Source organism: Vitis vinifera, chromosome 2 (assembly GCF_030704535.1).
Source record: "Vitis vinifera cultivar Pinot Noir 40024 chromosome 2, ASM3070453v1".
In the NCBI taxonomy this organism is placed as follows: domain Eukaryota; kingdom Viridiplantae; phylum Streptophyta; class Magnoliopsida; order Vitales; family Vitaceae; genus Vitis; species Vitis vinifera.
Genome location: NC_081806.1, coordinates 2,499,022 through 2,518,965, shown reverse-complemented (window position 1 = coordinate 2,518,965; position 19,944 = coordinate 2,499,022).

Sequence of the window (19,944 nt, the reverse complement as noted above, 5' to 3'; positions counted from 1 at the left end):
GCGAGCACGTCGTTTCCCAACCACCAGCATGGTCTGCCACTTCCTTGCCAGTCCATGCAGCTCGTCTCCTATGTCGGGAAGGGGTCCCCCCCACTTGCCTAGGGTGCTGCCAGCTGCTAGTGATGAGGAGGCACCATTCCAATGTTATTATATATATATATAAACCAAAGTCCCCGGCTCTTGAAAGGGGGTCTACACTAAGTAATAAATTGTTTATTTATTATAAACTATTTATACTTTATAAGTCTTTTTTTTTTCAATTTTGTTACCATTTTTACTCTATAATTTATTTTTATTAATTAAATCTTATTTTTAATAAATTTATTAATTAAATCTTATTTTTTAAATACTATATTTAGTTTTCAAATAAATTTTAAAAATAGAAAAAAATAAAATGAATGAAAAATGTTTAATAATACTTTTTTTTTAGTTCCATATTCATAAAAATTTTGAGAAAATAAATTTTTTTAGCCTTAAGGGATTAAAGACACTAACAATTTCAAATCAAATTACCTTAAAGAGATTAAATACTCTAACAATTTCAAATCAAGTTGAGTTTTCAGGATAAAACATTAAATTTCAAAGAAAGTTCAAGTACCAGTATGAAAGGTTCAAAAAATGTGAAAAAAATGTATGAAAGACTTAGGGTATGTTTGGTAACTATTTTCGAAAAAATGTTGTGAAAAAAAAACTTTTAAAAATAGTTTTTTAAAATTGTTTTATAATGTTTTGTAAAACAACAGTCTGTTTGAAAATTTAAAATATTTTTAACATATTTTTAACATATTTTTAATATTTTTAAATATGTTTTAAAAATAATTTTTATGTCTATTTTTTTATTTTTAATCATTATACATGTTTGTATAATTATTTTTTAAAATAACTCTTAGAAAAAAATGAAAATAGTAGAAAACAACTAAAAGATATTATTTGAAAACGCTCTACTTTCTATTTTTGAAAATAGAAAACATAAAATAGTTACCAAACGGACCCTTAAAATGTTTAGGAATTTTTGTAAAATGAGTTTCATCATATAGATCCAAATATTTTTATACACTTCAAAATTATTTTTCATTCATCCTTACCTAAACTTAATATTGAATATTTGTCATTACAATAAATGAATATATATTTTATGCAGAACTGAGAAAATAAAGACTAATCTTAAATGAGAAAAACACCCAAAAGGTGGGGTGAATTGGGTTTTTAAAAAATCTTTTTGAATACAACAAATTCAAGCACAATAGAAGTAAATATAAAGAGATAGAGTTAGAGAATTCAAACTTAGATTTTATAGTGTTTCGACACTTCCTTGCCTACATCCACTCTCCTCAAGCTCCTAACCAAGTGAGGGTTCCACTAACTTGAAGTTTCAACCAAGTTCCGAATCTCCTTTACACTTGAATTCCAGCTCCAATGGGTTCTCATACAATCTCTTCAAGATTCAACTCACTTATAGGCTTTAACACTCAATTTTATAGAATGAATCCCTCAACCTAGCTCAATAATAGCTCAAATACAAATCAAAGCTAGGATGAATCACAAAGGTGCACTAAAAGATGTGCAAGTGAAGATTTAATGCACCAAAAAAGTCATAAGAGTTTTTAAGGCAAGAACAAATGGGTATATAAATAAAAACAGGTGTTCTATGTCACATAAATGAAGTGGAGCTTTCTATTTATAGGTTTCTAACCTCAGGGAGCCAAGAAAATAAAAAAAATAGCCTCAACCGGTCGAGCTAAGGGTCGGCCGGATCACTAGTCGTTAGAGCATTTAATGTTTTGGCAGGTTATCCTTGTTTCGACCGGACTTCGATCAGACCTCGACCGAAGGTCAACTGGGAAGGAAAGGCTACTGGAAGAGATAGCGAAGGGAACCGATCGACAGTTACTTTGGTCAATTGAGTCGATTGGCCAGTGCCTCGACTAGTTCAATATTTTAACCCTGAAAACCTATATTTTTCTATTTTTTTCTCTACTAACACTTAGGCAAGGTCTTTAGGTAAATTAATATGCCAATTTTGAAACGTTTTGCCTAAAGTACATTTGATAAAACTAGGGTTTTAATAAAATTATAACTTTAAAGAATAAACTGAGTTTTCCAAATATGCATGAAATGATATGTAAAATCTAAGTGCACCCATGCATTCATCTTACATTTGTTTCCTATGATTAAAGATCTTCCAAACGTTTTGATCTTATATCCCTTAGGTCATTTGATGAATTTTCAAATTAATACCCGAGATTTTTTACAATTCAAACCAATTAATAACTTAACCATGATTTGTTATCATCAAAACTTGATTAGGAAAACCCTTGGGCTAACAATCTTCCCATTTTTTATGATGACAAACCTTGGTTATCTAGGAGAAGAAGAATCTCTCCCTCAAACCAATTATGGACCAATCAATCAAAATTTATGAAGTTAAAACCAAGATAATCAAAATATGCTAGAGAGAATGAATTTTCAATAAGAAACAGTGTAAGTCATGAAACATATAGACATATCATATATAAGTCAAATGTACATGAAACATATAAGCCTATCATATATATGATCCAAACAAATGATATGAAAATGATATGAAAATGATATGCATATATAAGTCTCTTAGATCCTAAATATCTTCCCCTTTTAGCAACATAAAAAATGAGCAAATGGGGTCTCTATGAAATCAAGGTTTGGGAGGTGGAGGTAGAAACACGAAGCGTAGGTAGAAACACGAAGCGTAGGTAAGCCATCATCTCCTTATGTTGACTCTCTAGGCAATTCTCAATGCGCTCAATCCTCTACTGCAGATACTCAAACTGAGAGGTGAAGCCAGCCTACTGCTGATCCATGTGATCTTCAATACGGTCAAATCGAGAGATGAAGTCAGCCTGATACTGATCCATGTGATCCTCTATGGAGTAGAACCGAGTATCACCGACTATAGCAAGCTCCTTCATGCGAGTGCCTAGAGAGCTCATCTGAGCAGATAGATCCATCCAAGGCGCATGATCAGGAACATGAAATGCCTGATGAGGTGGAATCTCTATGTGAGGAAGCTCAGTGAATAATGGTTGAGAAGATGGTCCCGCTATATAAGTCATCTCAAACATCATCGGCTCAGAAAATGTGGTCTCAAACTGAACACTCTCTTACTGGAGTGGAGAAATGTCAAGCTCGGGCTCTCTATACTGATAGCCACTTTGAGGGTCTATTCTACCATCTTTCTCTCGTATCTTGGCCTTCTCCTCTACCCCAGGATGTGTTTGTTCCTGTCCTCGGGCCTGTGTTGGTAGTCTTTCTGCTCGCCTAACCGAAGAACCATCGGGGACTTTCTCAAATTTCATCTACCTCATTGACAGATCATCATACATGTCATAAATGTTGGGGGCCTCAAAATTTGTCTCTTTGCTCAAATCAACCCCAACATCCTTGAACACTCTGGTAAGGAAACAACCATAGGGGAGTACACGGGTCTTGATCTCGCAACATGAGATCATGTGTATCATCATCAAGTATCCCAACTGAATCCGTCTCCCCGTTAGAATAGAGTCCATGAAGAATGCCTCATAATAGGAGACCTCGTCTCGATGCCCGCCCCGTGGTAGTAGGATAGAGCAAATCATGTGGTGTAGTACTCTGTTGATCACGGTCAAGTTGTGAGCCAATGGTTTGCCCATCCCCTGGGCACCTGCAAGTCCACAAATCCTTTGAACGACCTCTCTAGGCTCGAATCCTGGCATAGTGGGCCAAATCTTGGACTCGTACACCCTAAGTCCAATTGGAGCAATATCGAAAATGCGGTAGATGCTTTCTAGGTCTAGATAATTCTTGACTTGTCTAACGGTGGAAATAATTGGACCACCAATGCCATAAGTAGCCCTCGAATAAAATGCTCACACCAGAGTAAGGAAAATCGGCTCCAAAACCATCACCATGGGCAGCCAACCCATCCTAGAGAAAAGTCCCTCAAATCCGAAATGTTAGAGTTGGGAGAAATTGATATTTTTCCTCGGAACTGCCTTTCTCTGAGAAAACTTTTGTTTGTATCACTGATAATCCTCCATGAAGTTGAATAAGGCAGTGTCAAATCTCGCCTTTCGGCGAACCTCCGACTGAGATGGCTCAGCTGGGTGCTTGTCCTATGCCCTAGAGGCAACCGACTCTCTCCTAAGAGCCATGAGAAAAAACGAAACACTGGAGAAGGGGTTGGTAGAAAGAGAAACGAGCAAAATCAAAACCTTAGACTTGCAAAAAAAGATAAGAACCTAATTGTGACACACGGGAGGAAGAAAATGCAGTCCAAAACTGAAACCCTAGCCTCCAATCCTCCCTAAAATCCAATCCAAAACCTTCAATTGGTCTAAACCTTACTCAAACTAGTCTTTGGAAGTAGAAATATGAAAAACCTTGAAGAAATAGAAGAGAATAGTGGAACAACTAAATCGTAGGAGGCTATTTAAAACCCCAACCTCGACGAACCGGTCAACCGCCTGGTTAACGCGGTCAACGGTTTGACTTTTCACATTTTGTGTATTTTCTTGTTTTCTGATCCTCCCCTTGTCATTTTCAGTTGAAATCCCTAATTTTTTATGCCCAATGCCATGAGAATTTTGATTTTTGGTCAAAATTTGACCATTTATCTAAGTATATGTCTATATGATCCACATGACATGAAATTCATGCAATCAAAAGGTATATTCATCAAGAATTCATTAAGCAATCATTAGATCATAAAAAAAATCACTCCTAGTTGTCTTCTAATATCAACAACTTGTTCTTCACTTAAAGGTTTTGTAAAAATATCGGCAAGTTGATCTTTTGTGCTTACAAATTCAAGTGTTATGTCACCATTTTGTGTATGGTCTCTAAAAAAATGATGTTTAATCTCTATATGCTTAGTCCTAGAGTGTTGCACGAGATTTTTTTTATATATTTATGGCACTAGTATCATCACATTTAATAGGACCATACTCAAAAGATAAATCAAAATCACCAAGTGTTTGCTTCATCCAAAGAATTTGTGCACAACATAAATCAGCTGCTATGTATTCGGCTTTAGTCGTTGACAAAGCTACCGAATTTTGCTTCTTACTATGCCATGAAACAAGTGAGTGTCCTAAGAAATGACAAGTGCCACTAGTGTTTTTTCTTTCAACCCTACAACCATCAAAATCGGCATCCGAAAATCCAATTAATTCAAAATTATCACTCTTAGGATACCATAAGCCTATGTCCATTGTCCTTTTCAAATATCTAAAAATTCTTTTTATGGAACTTAAGTGAGATTATTTGGGACAAGATTGAAATCTAGCACACTAGCATACACTATACATAATGTCGGGTCTACTAGCGGTCAAATATAGCAAAGAACCTATCATGCCTCTATACATAGTAGAGTAAATGGATTTACCTTTATCATCTTTATCAAGCTTGATGGATGAGCTCATTGGAGTCTTCATTGTTTTGGCTTCTTCCAAGTTGAACCTTTTGAGAAGATTTCTTATATACTTTGCTTGATTGATGAAAGTTCCTTCCTTTAGTTGCTTAATTTGAAGTCCAAGGAAGAAATTGAGTTATCCCATCATGCTCATTTCAAACTCACTATGCATGCACTTAGAAAATTCTTCACAAAGAGAGACATTAGTAGGACCAAAAATGATATCATCAACATATACTTCTTCATTTATAAAGCCATTTAAAAAAGCACTTTTCAATCCATTTGACATAAAACAAAGTCTTTAAAACATGCAAAGGCAAGTAGCATCCTAATGGCTTCTAACCTAGCTAAGGGGGCAAAGGTTTCTTCATAATTTATCCCTTCTTCTTGATTAAAACCTTGGGCTACCAATCTTACTTTATTTCTAACAATTATGCCATTTTCATCCATTTTATTTCTAAAGACCTATCTAGTTCCAATAACACTTTAATTTGAAGGTCTTGGTACTAATTCTCATACTTCATTTCTTTCAAATTGATTTAACTCTTCTTGCATAACAATCATCCAATTTTCATCATCTAAAGCATCATTTATATTTTTAGGCTCAATTTAAAAGATAAAAGCTAGATTATTGCAAATGTTTCTAAGATGATCTAGTTCTTATCCCACTAGATGGATTACCTATAATTTGATCTTGTGGGTGATTGATGACAAACTTCCAATCTTTAGGAAGGTCTTGACTTGATTCTCCTTACACTTGTTGAGGAGGGGGTAGTGCTAATGGTGATTCTTTTTTCTTGGGATCCTCTCTAATTACTTCTTGTTGTCTTCTATCTTCAATTTCCAATCTTCCCATGGAAGTCTCCAAACCTAAATCATCATCAAAACTCTTTCTTTCTTGGAGAGAATTATTAGATTCATAAAAAATAACATGGATGAACTCCTCTATAACCATAGTTCTTTTGTTAAAAACTCTAAAAGCCTTACTTGAAGTTGAGTAACCAAGAAAAATTTCAACATCCGATTTTGCATCAAATTTTCCAAGATTGTCTTTGGTGTTTAATATAAAACATTTGCATCCAAAGACTCTAAAATAGCTAATGTTGGGTTTCTTGTTTTTCCAAAACTCATAGGGAGTTTTCTTAAGAATGAGTCTCAATAATATTCTATTCAAAACATAACAAAAAGTGTTAACTGCTTCGACCCAAAAATATTTTGGTAAATTATTTTCATTTAGCGTGGTTCTAGTCATTTCTTGAAGAGTTCTATTTTTTCTTTCAACTACCCCATTTTGTTGAGGAGTTTTAGGAGTCGAAAAATTGTGGTTAATTCCACGCTCATTGCAATACTTTTCAAAATCAATATTTTCAAATTCTCTCTCATAATCACTTCTTAAACAAGTAATTGTAAAACCTTTTTTCATTTTGAACCTTATTACAAAACTTTGAAAACTCATAAAAGACTTCATTCTTTTGACTTAAAAACAAGACTTATGTGTATCTAGAGAAGTCATCCACAATAACATATGCATAACTTTCCTCCAAGACTTGGTGTCCTAGAGAGACCAAATAAATCCATGTGCAACAACTCAAGTGGAAATGAAGTTTTTGTTTTTAAAAGAGTTTTTGATTTGCTTTCCCACTTGACAAGCTTCACAAACTTTATCTTTTTGAAAATTTATTTTGGGAAGGCTTCTAACAAGTTCATCTTTGTTGAGTTAGAAAATGAGGTCCATTTTGGGAAGGCCTTTAACAAGTTCATTTTTGTTGAGTTGGGAAATGAGGTCCATGTTAGCATGTCCCAACCTCCTATGCCACAACCAACTTTGATCATGCATGCTTGAAAAATATCTATCATGGTCATCATATTTTGAAATATTTATAGCATAAACATTATCACATCTATGACCCATGAAGATGGTTTTATCTTTTTGAATATCCTTGATGATACAATGAGATGCTTCAAAAATCACTTTAAAACCTTTGTCACAAAGTTGACTAATGCTTAAAAGGTTATGTTTTAAACCATTTACTAATAAAACACTTTTAATAAGAAGATGTGTCATTACCAATGTTGCCTTGACCAATGATCCTTCCTTTTGCATTGTCTCCAAAGGTAACATATCCTCAATTTTTCTTTGTAAAGAAAACAAACTTGGATTCATCTTCGGTCATGTGTTTTGAGCATCCACTATCCAAGAACCACTTATTATTCTTTGAACCTTACAATATAAAACTCAAGTTGATTTAGGTATCCATATCTTTTTGGGTCCTTAAGGGTTAGTGACCTTAGATTTTTCAATCCAAACCTTTTTAGCTTTTACATTTGAATTCTTTTGAAAACCATTTCTTAAAGGACATGTACTACTAATGTGTCATCCTCTTCCACAAAAGTTGCAAGAATAGTTTTTAAAATACTTTTGATTTTTTAAAGATTTGAATCCTAGCCCTTGTTTGTCAAAAACACATTTTTGGTTAGCTAGAATCATTTCAAAAGATTTTTGTACACAATAAAATATTGAAAGAGAGGAGATCAACCATTCATTTTTCTTTCTCAAAATTTCATTTTTTTTTGAAGAGGTATTTCAACATTTGAAAATTTTTCTTTTACTTCTCCAAGTTTTTTTTCAAGTTGTTGAATTTTTTTTTAAAGAGAAATATTTTTCAAACTAAGTTTTTCAAAGTCCTCATGCAATTCTTCAAAAACATTATGTATATCTTCATCACTAAGGTTAGAGTTTACCTCAAGTTCATCTATTGCCATGAAGCACATGTTTGCCACTTCTTTTTCATTTTCTTCTTCGAAGGATTCTTCACTTTCATTCCAAGTGGCCATCATTGTCTTCTTCATTCTCCTCTTGGCTTCACTTTTGTAGATAGGATAATCATATTTAATGTGTCCCAGTTTCTTGTATTTGAAACACACCAAATCTTTTTTCTTTTCCCATTTCTCCTTGTCACCATGAGATGAAAATTCCTTTTTAGAAAGGTCTCTTTTAAAAGTGAACCTTCTTCCTCTAAACCTTTCACTCCTCATGTATTTGTTGAGTTTTCTTGTCACGAGGACTAAATCATCATCTTCTTCACTTTGTTTTTCTTCTTCAACTTCTTCTTCCTCCTTAGTTGAAGCTTTGGGAGTTATGCTCTTCTTCTTTTTGTTTTCACTTTATTGTAGTTTCTTTTCCAAATTGATCTCATACGTCATTAATGACCCTATGAGCTCTTCCATAGGTAGCTTGGTCAAGTCTTTGGCATCTTGAATTGCGGTGACCTTTGTATGCCACTTTGATGGGAGTGACCTCAAGATCTTCATCACTTGTTTGGATTCCTTATAGGTCTTTCCCAATGCTTTAAGACTATTGACAATGCCGGTGAATTTAGTGATCATCTCAACAATAGTCTCATTTTCTTTCATAAAAAACAATTCATAGCTATGAACAAGTAAATTGATTTTTGACTTTTTCACTTGATTTGTTCATTCATGAGTTATTTCAAGCAATCTCCAAATTTCTTTAACCGATTTTCATTTACATATTCTATTATATTCATTTTTATCCATAACGCATTTTAAAGTGTAAAAAAGCCTTAGCATTTAATTGAAAATTTCTTCTATCAAGCTATTTCCATTCTTGCTTGGGTTTTGGAACCATGACTCCATCAACAAGTTTTGAAGGAAAAGTTGGGTCATCTTCAATGACGTCCCATATGTTTAAACCGATTGATTTTAAAAACCAAGTCATTTTAGTCTTCCAATAGGGATAGTCGATTCCCGTAAAAAATTGAGCTCTATTTTTTGCAAAACTTTCAATGTGAGATGAGCTTGATGGAATAACTATTTCCTCTTAAATGATTAAGTCTTAAACAAGAGGTCTAGCTCTGATACCAATTGAGAAAATAAAGGTTAATCTTGAATGAGAAAAACACCCAAGAGGGGGAGGGGTGAATTGGGTTTTTAAAATATCTTTTTGAATACAATAAATTCAAGCACAATAGAAGCAAATATAAAGAGATAAAGATAGAGAATTCAAATTTAGATTTTATAGTGCTTCGACACTTCCTTGCCTACGTCCACTCTCCTCAAGCTCCTAACTGAGTGAGAGTTCCACTAACTTGAAGTTTCAACCAAACTTCTAATATCCTTTACACTTGGATTCCGACTTCAATGAGTTCTTACACAATCTCTTCAAGATTCAACTCACTTGAAGGCTTTAATACTCAATTTTACAAAAATGAATCCCTCAACCTAGCTCAATAATAGTTCAAATACAAATCAAAGCTAGGATGAATCACAAAGGTGCACTAAAGGATATGCAAGTGAAGATTTAATGCATCAAGAAAGAAATGAGAGCTTTTAAGGCAAGAACAAGTGGGTATATAAATAAATGCAGGTGTTCTATGTCACATAAATGAAATGAAGCTCTCTATTTATAGGTTTCTAACATCGGGAGCCAATAAAATAAAAAAACAGTCTCAATTGGTCGAGCTGGGGGTCGATCGGATCACTAGCCATTGGAGCATTTAATGATTTGGCAGATTGTCGTTGCTTTGATCGAACTTTGATTTGGACCTTGACCGGAGGTCGACCAAGAAGGAAGATACCTCGATTAGGAAGGAAAGGTTACTGGAAGAAAGATGGTATTTTTGCACTCCTCGACCAGACCTCGATCGGGCAAAGAGAACCAATTGACCGATACCTTGGCCGATCGAGCCGATTGGCCAATGCCTTGATCAATTCAACATTTTGGCCCCGAAAACCTATCATTTTCTGTTCTTTTTTCTTCTAACACTTAGCTAAGGTCTTTAGGTAAATTAATATGCCAATTTTGAAATATTTTTCCTAAGGTACATTTGATAAAACTCGGGTTTTAATGAAATTGTAACTTTAAAGAATAAATTGAGTTTTCCAAAGATGCATGAAATGATATGTAAAACCTAAGCGCACCCATGCATTCATCTTACATTTGTTTCCTATGATTAAAGGTCTTCCAAACATCTTGATCTTGTATCCATTAGGTCATTTGATGAATTTCCAAATTAATACCTGAGATTCTTTACAATTCAAACCAATTAGTAACTTAATCATGGTTTGTTATTGATCGCTCGAATTTTCATCGTTCATTGGATCAAAACAAAATTTATAACCTAATTCACTATTCTATAGCAATTTGTACCCAATCAAAAAGTGGTTTTAGTACAAACTACTGTAGTATAGTGGTGTTTAGGTATCGTCCACAATGATGAATTATTCTTGGTAATCAAGGCTTGAATGAAAGGAGAAAATTTTCATCTAAACTGATTTTTTATTTAGCTTTAGATCTAGATCTAATTTCTCCTCAAATTAAGTCATTTAATCCAGGAGATCAATTCAAATCATATATTCAATTCATCTTAAATTATCTTCCAATGATTCACATAATGCAACTATTCAATCTCATCAAATCTAGCATTAAGAATTTGATGAATCTACCTAGTTTGCATTGTAGTAATTAGCCAAGACAATTTGAAGAGAAAAGTCCCCAAATTTCAATTAATCAATCAATTTGATCAAATTACCTTTGCAATTCAAGCTCATTTCTCTAATTCACCATAAATATTGCCTCTAGATCCTCCCTCATTAGAGAAAAATGAGATTTAGCCACTCATGCTTGGAGATTTGGTCTCACAAGACATGTTTGGCTAGTGAGAAAATGAAAGAAAGTAGAATATTCTATAGAGATAGAAAATCTGGAAGTTCCACAATTAGAAAATGTATATTTCTCCCAAAATGAGTAAATCAAGTTTCAATTTATAGGCCAAAGTCAAGTGGATACTTGGCATCATTTAAGAGGTCTTTCAGAGGCTTCTTTACCAAGAAATCTGGAAAAAATGCAATTTCGCACGATTGCGCAAAATGGAAAATTCATCAACACCATTTTCACCTTCCTGGAGCATTTCGTATGACTATGCAAAATTTTCGCATGGTCATGTGAAATCAGTTTTCACTTTTCCCTTTTGAGCTGCAGCCAAAGTCTTTTATGTTCCATTTCACACGACTATGCGGATTTTCTTCATGTTCATGTGAAATGGAAAAACATAGTTTTTCAACTCCTTTTTGTCATTTCTTTAATTTCTTTCTTTTGAGTCCACTTCAACTACCTCCAAATCAACTCCAAATCCCAATCCAAACTGATTGCATTGCTTCTTTCAACTTTATTTGTTTTCTTGAATTTGATTCATCTCTTTTGTCGCCAATTTATCAAAATCATACCTTGAAATGACTCCAAGACTTTATAAAACTTGTTAGTAACTCTTGCAAGGGCAACAACATGTTAATTGAGTGTTTTACACATAATTACTACTCAAAATATGTGAAACTCATGAGAATTATTATTTAAAATATGCTTTTTTTGAGTAGTAATCAGTTATCATCAAAACCTGATTAGGAGAACCCTCAGGCTAACAAGAACCTTAGGTTCAATTCTCTTAAAATTGACTTATACAAGTATTAAAAAATGATGCATAGGTTATTGGAAGCTTAAACCAAAATTGAAACATTTTAAACAAATTTTCATTGCAATCGGTTGAAGGTACCTTAAACCAGTTGAATCGATTTAAGAATCGACTCAACCGGTTAGGCACTCTCGATTGAGAACTCTAAAAACATAAACATTCACCTGTTGTACATTAAATGCACCAACTTCTAATTAACTGATTGAATCAAAGCTCGACCAATCGAGATCTTTTTGTGTTGTTTCAAGTGACCAAGGTGGTTCTCTATACACATAACCATTCCATTGCATTTATTAAGAATAGAAATGTTGCATTGATTAGATTCATACCTATTTTATTTATTTCAATTCTCTTTATTTAGGTATATTGAATCTCCAAACTTGAAAATTCTTTCGTGCATCTATGAAATTTATCCTATTGTTATTGTGTATTAAGCTATACTTGTATTATGATTGAGAGCATTAAAAATTCCATCTGCTTATTATTTTTCGAGTAAAATAGATTTCAAGTTGATGGAAAACTTAAAATGATTATACTATTCATTGGTATCATTTAATCTAATAATAAAGATTGAAGGCTTGTTGTTGCTACCAAACTACGACTTCGTTGGACCACGAATGTACTTGCACAAAGGATACTTCGAGGTATGCCTCTGAGATTCTCTTCAATGGTTAAGTTAGGCTAATGGCTAAAAAACAATTCTACACAAGCTACTTACTTCCCATCCATTGGACGTCTTCTTTATATAAGGGTTTCTCTTGAGGACCTCGAGGGTTGTACACTTAGTATGTGGCATAATGTTTGAGCTATGCGTGTTGCTCTAGATCATTTGCTATTGGCAACATGATGTTTGTGGGCAAGAGCTCTTGATTCCTACCAGGAAAATGGTGGGTGCAGAGAGAAATGACTGACAATTTCTACCAAGCAAAATCAAATGTTGTTGCACCAATTGATCATACTGAGTTTTTCGTCTACAAGGCCATCTACCTAATGCTAGGTGCCTCACTCGAGCCACATCGTTGAGCATGCAGAAAATTAGGTAATGGACCCCACACTTGTGTTGGAAGCTTTGGTTAATGCAACCTTACTTGATTTAGAGATTGAGGAAAGTGAATGTAGGTAGGTTGCTAGAACCACAATAAAAAAAAATTACATTTCTCTTTATACTATTTAGTTACTTGCATTATTATTTATAATCTTTGTTGTTTTAATTATTTAGTTTCGAAAATTTTTTATCACTCGATTCACCTTTCATCGTGGGTGATTTTCTTAATTAAATTACTCTTGTTTCACAAATTTGAATCTTAGTTTTTTTAGAAAATATTTTTAAAATTTTCATATAATATATATTTCCTACCTCATTTTTTTTTTTCCTATTTTTCCTTTATTATAACATTTTCCAAGATTCCACTATACTCTAATTAGTTTTATAAAACGAATAAAATATTATGATGATGAAAATTAAACATTTCACTATTATTATTATTATTATTATTATTATTATTATTTACTATTTATAAAATATTTTTATGGAACAATTAAATTATATCTAATCATAAATTTACAATTAATTTGATTAAATTAAGATAAAAACATAGTAATAGTTATAAAGTGGTAGATTTATGAGAAGTATGCTAATTTTTTTTATATTATTAAAACTGAACTTTTATAAAATAAAGTCTTAATTATATAAAATTAAAACATAATTACAAGTAAAAGTGTTAGTTAATTAATTTTATTATCCTAATTAAAATTTTGAAATTAAGAAACATTATTAAATGAAGGTTTGATATCAAATTTTTTCATTTTTGTTTACTTTTTATATTGATTATGGTTAAAAAAATAGTCCTTATATTTCTATAGAATAAAAATAAAAATATTTTTATAGGTATAAAAAAAATAGTCCTTATACTTATCCTGATATTTCTTGACAAGATAAGTATAAGATTAAACTATTAAATTATATTAAAGATTTAAATTCAAGATAATATCTTTTGTTTCTATTAATTCGATATTTATAATTTGTGTTGTTTCCCAATACATCCGAATATATTTGTGGAATTCAAACTATGATATATTCCTATAAACTGATGATGAGAAATGATAACCATAAGTTTTTGTTTCTATTAAGTTAATATTTATAATTCTATTTTTTAATATATTTGTGAAATTCAAACTATTATATATCCATATAAACTGATATTTTCATCATTGACGGAATAAGTATAAAGTTAAATTATTAAATTATATTAAAGATTTAAGTTCAAGATAATATCAAAGACTTTTCTTTCTATTAATTTAATATTTATAATTCAAATTGTAATTGTTTTGGTACTTAATTTTCAATTTCGTCAAATACCAGTTAATCTTTTACATCAAAATCATTTCATTTTTACTATTTTTACTTTTTCCCAATTTAATTAATATAATCTTAAAATTATTTTCTTTTTCTTTTTAGCTTTGATTTGAGTTTTTTGTTAGTGCCTTTTAATTTTGCATTTTTTTTTTGTAATAGTTTTTTCAAGGGTTAAATAAAAGATTTTTTTTAAGAAACTTCCAAAAAAAAAAAACTAAATAACCATTGTAAAATTAATATGCTTCTAAAAAAAATGATTAAATAAAGTTTCCAAAAAAAAAAAACCCAAATAAAATATAAAATACAAATCCAATATGATTAATATATATAAAAAACAATTAAATTTTAATTGAATTTTTTTTTCATTTTTTCAAATATTTCACCCTACCATATTTTATCCTAAATTCAAAATATTTTAGCAACATAATATTATGTAAATATTTTTATTCATATATTTTTTTTTCAATAGGCAAATAAGAGAATGTATTAGAAAAGCTAATAAAGGCGAAAATAGTACACACAAAGTGTACAAGCAACGCCCAAGGAGCTAGGCCAAAAAGAAAAACCTTTCTTCTATCTAGACAAAAACCATTCTATAAAGTCAAACAAGGACAAAGAATGAGTCTCTAAATATACCCTACCCCAATTCACAAAAGTGTACAAAAAAAAGGAGTTTTAGAGCTTGGTCGGTACGTTCATTGTCATTGAACATTCTTTCATTTCTCTCCCTCCATAATGTCCACATTAAACAAAAGGGAGCAGTCCTCCAAGCTTTTTCATTTCCCTTACTCACAGAAGCACCATGCCAAGCTATCAAATTCCTTTTGATTGAGGAGTGCAGTACCCACTGCACATCAAAAAGGGAGAAAAACAAGTTCCATAACATTGTAGCCTTCTTACAGAAGAGGAGCAAGTAGTCACTAGTTTCCTCTTCCATTTTACACAAATAACATCTATTTGGTAGAATCCAGCCCCTTCTTTTAAGCTGATCAGTGGTCAAAATTATGTTCCAAGACGCTTTCCAAGCAAAAAAACTAACTCTTATGGGAGCCCAAGATCTCCAAATAATGCTCCAAGGAAAAGGTTCACTAGAGGTAGATGTGAGGGATCGGTAGAGAGATCTAACAGAGAAGAAGCCATTCTTACTAATCTTCCAACTTAAAACATCCTCCACATCACTATGCAAAACCAAATGGTGTATTTTTTGGAACAAACCCTCCACCTCTTCCATTTCCCAATCATTAAAGCTTCTTAAGAACAAAAAATTCCAGCTTCTCACCTCTCCTTCCTCATCCCAAGCATCACATATCCATTGATCCTTATTGATCGTCAATCTAAATAAGTTAGGGAAGGCATCCTTCAAAGCTTGGTCCTTACACCACAGATCCTTCCAAAATTTGACATTTTTCTCATTCCCCACTATAAAGCGGGATCTTAAGCGAATGATTTCCTAATCTTTTCTAATGACTTTCCACAATCCCACACCATAGGCTCCCTTCACTTCGTTTGAACACCAACCCCCCTCTTTCTTCCCATATTTGTCTATAATTACTTGTTTCCATAAAGAATTCATTTCTACAGCAAATTTCTAGTTCCATTTCCCAAGCAGGGCTTTGTTTAGGGCCACAAGAATGCGAATACCCAAGCCTCCTTGTCTCATATCAATACAAACCGCGCTCCAATTCACCAAGTGTGGTTTCTTATTTAAAGCGCCACCGCCCCATAAAAAGTCTCTTTAGATATTTTCAAGTCTTACACACACCTTCCACGGAATAACAAGGAGAGACATTAGGTAAATAAGAAGGCTTGAAAATGTGTTTTTTATCAAGGTAGGTCTTCCCCATTTAGAAAGATATTATCTCTTCCACAAGGACAAATGTTTTCTGAATCTCTCATCCACTACCTCCCACACCCTTGAAGATTTGAAGGGAGCACCCAAGGGAAGTCCCAAATAAGAGGAGGGAAGTTTCCCAATTCTACATCCCAAAACTGAGACAATATTCTCCAAATAGTCAACCCTTCCTACATGGATAACCTCACTTTTATCCCTATTCACTTTTAACCTTGAGATCGCCTCGAACAATAAAAACACTCAACTCAAGTAATGCAGCTGCCCACTATTGGCCTTGCAGAATAAAATGGTGTCGTCTGCAAACAGGAGATGGAGCAAATCCATTTCTATTCCGTTAGTGTTTCCCACCTTAAACCCCTCAATGAAGCCTCCACTTCTGGCTCTGAAGAACAGTTGGCTGAGAACTTCCATGACTAATAAAAAGAGATAAGGGAATAAAGGATCCTCTTGTCTCAAGCCCCTAGTGCTGCGAAAAAAGTCTGAAGCGGTCCCGTTAATTAAAATTGAGAAGTTGGCTATGGAAATGCACCAATTGATCCAATTTATCCACTTTTGCCCAAACCCCATCTTGGACATAACTGAAACAAGACAATCCCAATTGACATGATCAAACGCCTTCTCAATGTCTAGTTTCAAAATGAGTCTAGGGATGTTAACCTTCAGCCTGGAGTCTACTGCCTCGTTTGCAATGAGAGCGGCATCCATAATCTGCCTATTCTGAATGAATGCATGCTGGTACTCTGAAACCACCTTCCCAACAGCTTGTTTCAGCCTATTAGCCAAGACTTTGGCAAGTAATTTGTAAAGGCTCCCAACCAAGCTTATTGGTCTAAAGTCTTTAAGCTCTTCCGCACCCCTCTTTTTTGTAATTAAGATGAGAAAAGTGGAATTTAAGCTTCTCTGGAAAGTGCTAAGGCGAAAAAACTCATCAAAAAATGCCAAAATCTCAGTTTTGGTAAAATCTCAAGAGAATTGCCAGAAGGTCATGGTGAATCCATCTGGACCTGGCACTTTATCTCCAGAGAGGTTGCAAAGGGCTTCGAAAACTTCTTTTTCTGAAAAAAGTTCCTCTAAGCTTGTGGCCCTTTCTGACCCTAAAACACGAAATTGTAAATTCCCCATTCTTGGTTTCCAATCATCGGTTTCCGCTAACAAAGTCCTATAAGCCCTACACACCCCATCCTTGATATCTTCCGCACTAGTAAGAGAGTTTCCATTAATGTTCACCTTGGATAAGAAATTCTTTCTCGCCCTGGCATTGGCCATCTTATGAAAGAATTTGGTGTTCTTATCCTCCTCATTTAGCCATGTCTCCCTGGATTTTTGCCTCTAAAAGGTTTATTCCATTAAAACACGCTTCTTATACTTCTCCAAATCCCCCAAACGAGCCTCTGCTTCCTTAGAGGACAAGGGATTAAGACTCTCCTTTGAATCCCATAACCGTATTTGAGAAAGAGCCTCAGATTTTTTAGCAGAAACATGACCAAATACTTCCTTGTTCCATCTTCTTAGGTCCCTTTTAAGGGCTTTAAGTTTTTCAGCAAGACAGTGATTGGTAGATTCTACAACCGAGTAACCTGTCCACCACGCGCAAACCAACTCTTTGAACCCATCCGACAAAAACCGCATATTCTCAAAGCAGAAGGGATTCTTGCACTTTTTAATCCCCTCGCCCTCCAAGAGAATGGGACAATGATCAGAGGTAATTCTGGGAAGAGTACTTTGAAAGACACCCGAAAAGTGATCTCCTCACTCGTTGGTGATCAGAAAGCGGTCCAATCTAAAAGCAACTTGAGAATTAAGACCGTCGAACCAAGTGAATTGACCACCGGGAGAGGGCAAATCCTTTAGATTCAACTCTTCGATCACCTCAGAGAACCTTCTCATCTCTACAGTCAGATTGTGACCATACCTCCTTTCCCCTGGAAATCTAACCCCCCCCCCCCCCCCCCAAACACACCAAGGCTCATCCCACAGGCCTTTAATAGCACCCAATTCTTCCCAAAACTCCTATTTTACCCTCGAAAGGACTGGTCCATAGACACCAGTGAATACCCAAATGAAGTCGTCATCCACATTCCTAAAGCAGCCTGAAATGGTGTAAACACTCCGTTCCAGCTCCAAGAGTTCTAGAACCCTATTGTCCCAAAAAAATCAGGATGCCTCTTAAGGCACCCCCAGCATCAACTGCCCCCCAATCCGTGAACCTTTTAGCGCCTAAGTTTTTAACATCTCCGATACCTTTGTTTCTAAACAACAGACTAAATCTGGCTTATGGGCTTTAACTACTGAACTGATCATCCGTCTTTTCTCCCTATTGTTGAGCCCTCTAACATTCCAAGCGAGAATTTTAATCTTCATCAATCTATAGGGATCAATTCCCATTTGCTCTTGCCACTCCTTCTATTCGCAGGCTCTCCATAGCTAACCAAATAATCCAATCTCTTTAGTTTCCTTTCAGAGCGCAATGCGGACACCACTTTTTTTTTTTTTTTTTAACAAAGTGTCCCCCCACCAATCATTTTCTTCAACTTCTTTAACAAGAGAACTATTTTTTCTTTGTATCCCTCAACCAGCATTCCCAAATATCTGCTGAAGTCTCTGAAATTGGAAAGTTCTTTGTCAGATAGTGCTTCCTCTTAAGAGGAAGCATTCTCAGGGAAAACCACCTCTGATCCATCTTGTAGAACCATGGAGAGAGGCCCCTTTATGACGTTGGCCCTTGCTTCCGACGCACCCGCTTCCCACTCAAGGGAATCTCCCCAACTTTTTAAGCACAAAGATGGCCCTCAACGACCTTTGCCCAAAGAAGAAGAAAATGGCACCCGAGAAGGAGTAGAAGAAAAAGATGGCCCTTCCTGCCAAGAAGAACGAGACAGAGGAAGTGTACCTTTTTGGAATTTGAGGACTTCGTCTAAGAGAGTGTCGTCAGCAAGAGGCTTTACGATCGCCGTCGTAAGAGGCGTGCAGGGATTAGCGCCATGCAAAGGGCCTGTTAGACAAGACGCGCAAAGAGCAGTGCCTTGCGAAGGACTCGTTGCCGCGGGAAGGGACCTAGGGCTCCAAGCGGGAAGAGACAGACATGGAGCGTCTTGTGAAGGTCCCATCGAGAAAAGCGAATGACCCGTCAACAAGGGAGAACCCATTGCCAAGAAAATGAGGTTAGGGTTAGGGCTCCGAGCGGGGAAAGGACGTCTGGGGAAGGAAATAAGGGTCTTATCTCCTTTTGAAGAACAGGCCCGATCCTCTTCCAGTTGGGCCTGACCTTGGACCTGACCACAAGTAGAGCCCAAAGCCCCAAAAATAGAAGCAGAGGCCTCTAACTCTAGGCCCAATCAAGCCCTCAAAGCCCCTACCCCTCTAAGATGTCCATTCCAAACAGAGCCTGCAGTCGAACCTGTCAGAAAAGGAGCAGCGTCCTCACCCTCTTTTGTAGAGGGCAGCAGGCCAACCGTTGACACCTGGCCAACCACTTTCCCAGGACGGACTTCAGCAACTCTCAAGAAGGCCCGTGACTCAACCTCACCCTCAACCTTACCCCTACTTCCCCTGCAACACCAAGAGGGTTGCACCTCACTGATCCAAGGGATAGACTCCCACCATAGTTGGACCGCGAAACAAGTAGAGCATGTTACTAACTACAAGGAACTCAGGAAATTCCACCTTCTTATTACAACGAGCATTCTGGTCCATTACAAGTTCTGGCGTTCCTTCGTATCCTCATCAACACTCACAAAGCGACCACAAGTATCCCCTAAACTCTTAAAAAAACTCATCCCCTAAAGGTGCAGAGGGAGCCCCAAAATTCTTACCCACACTT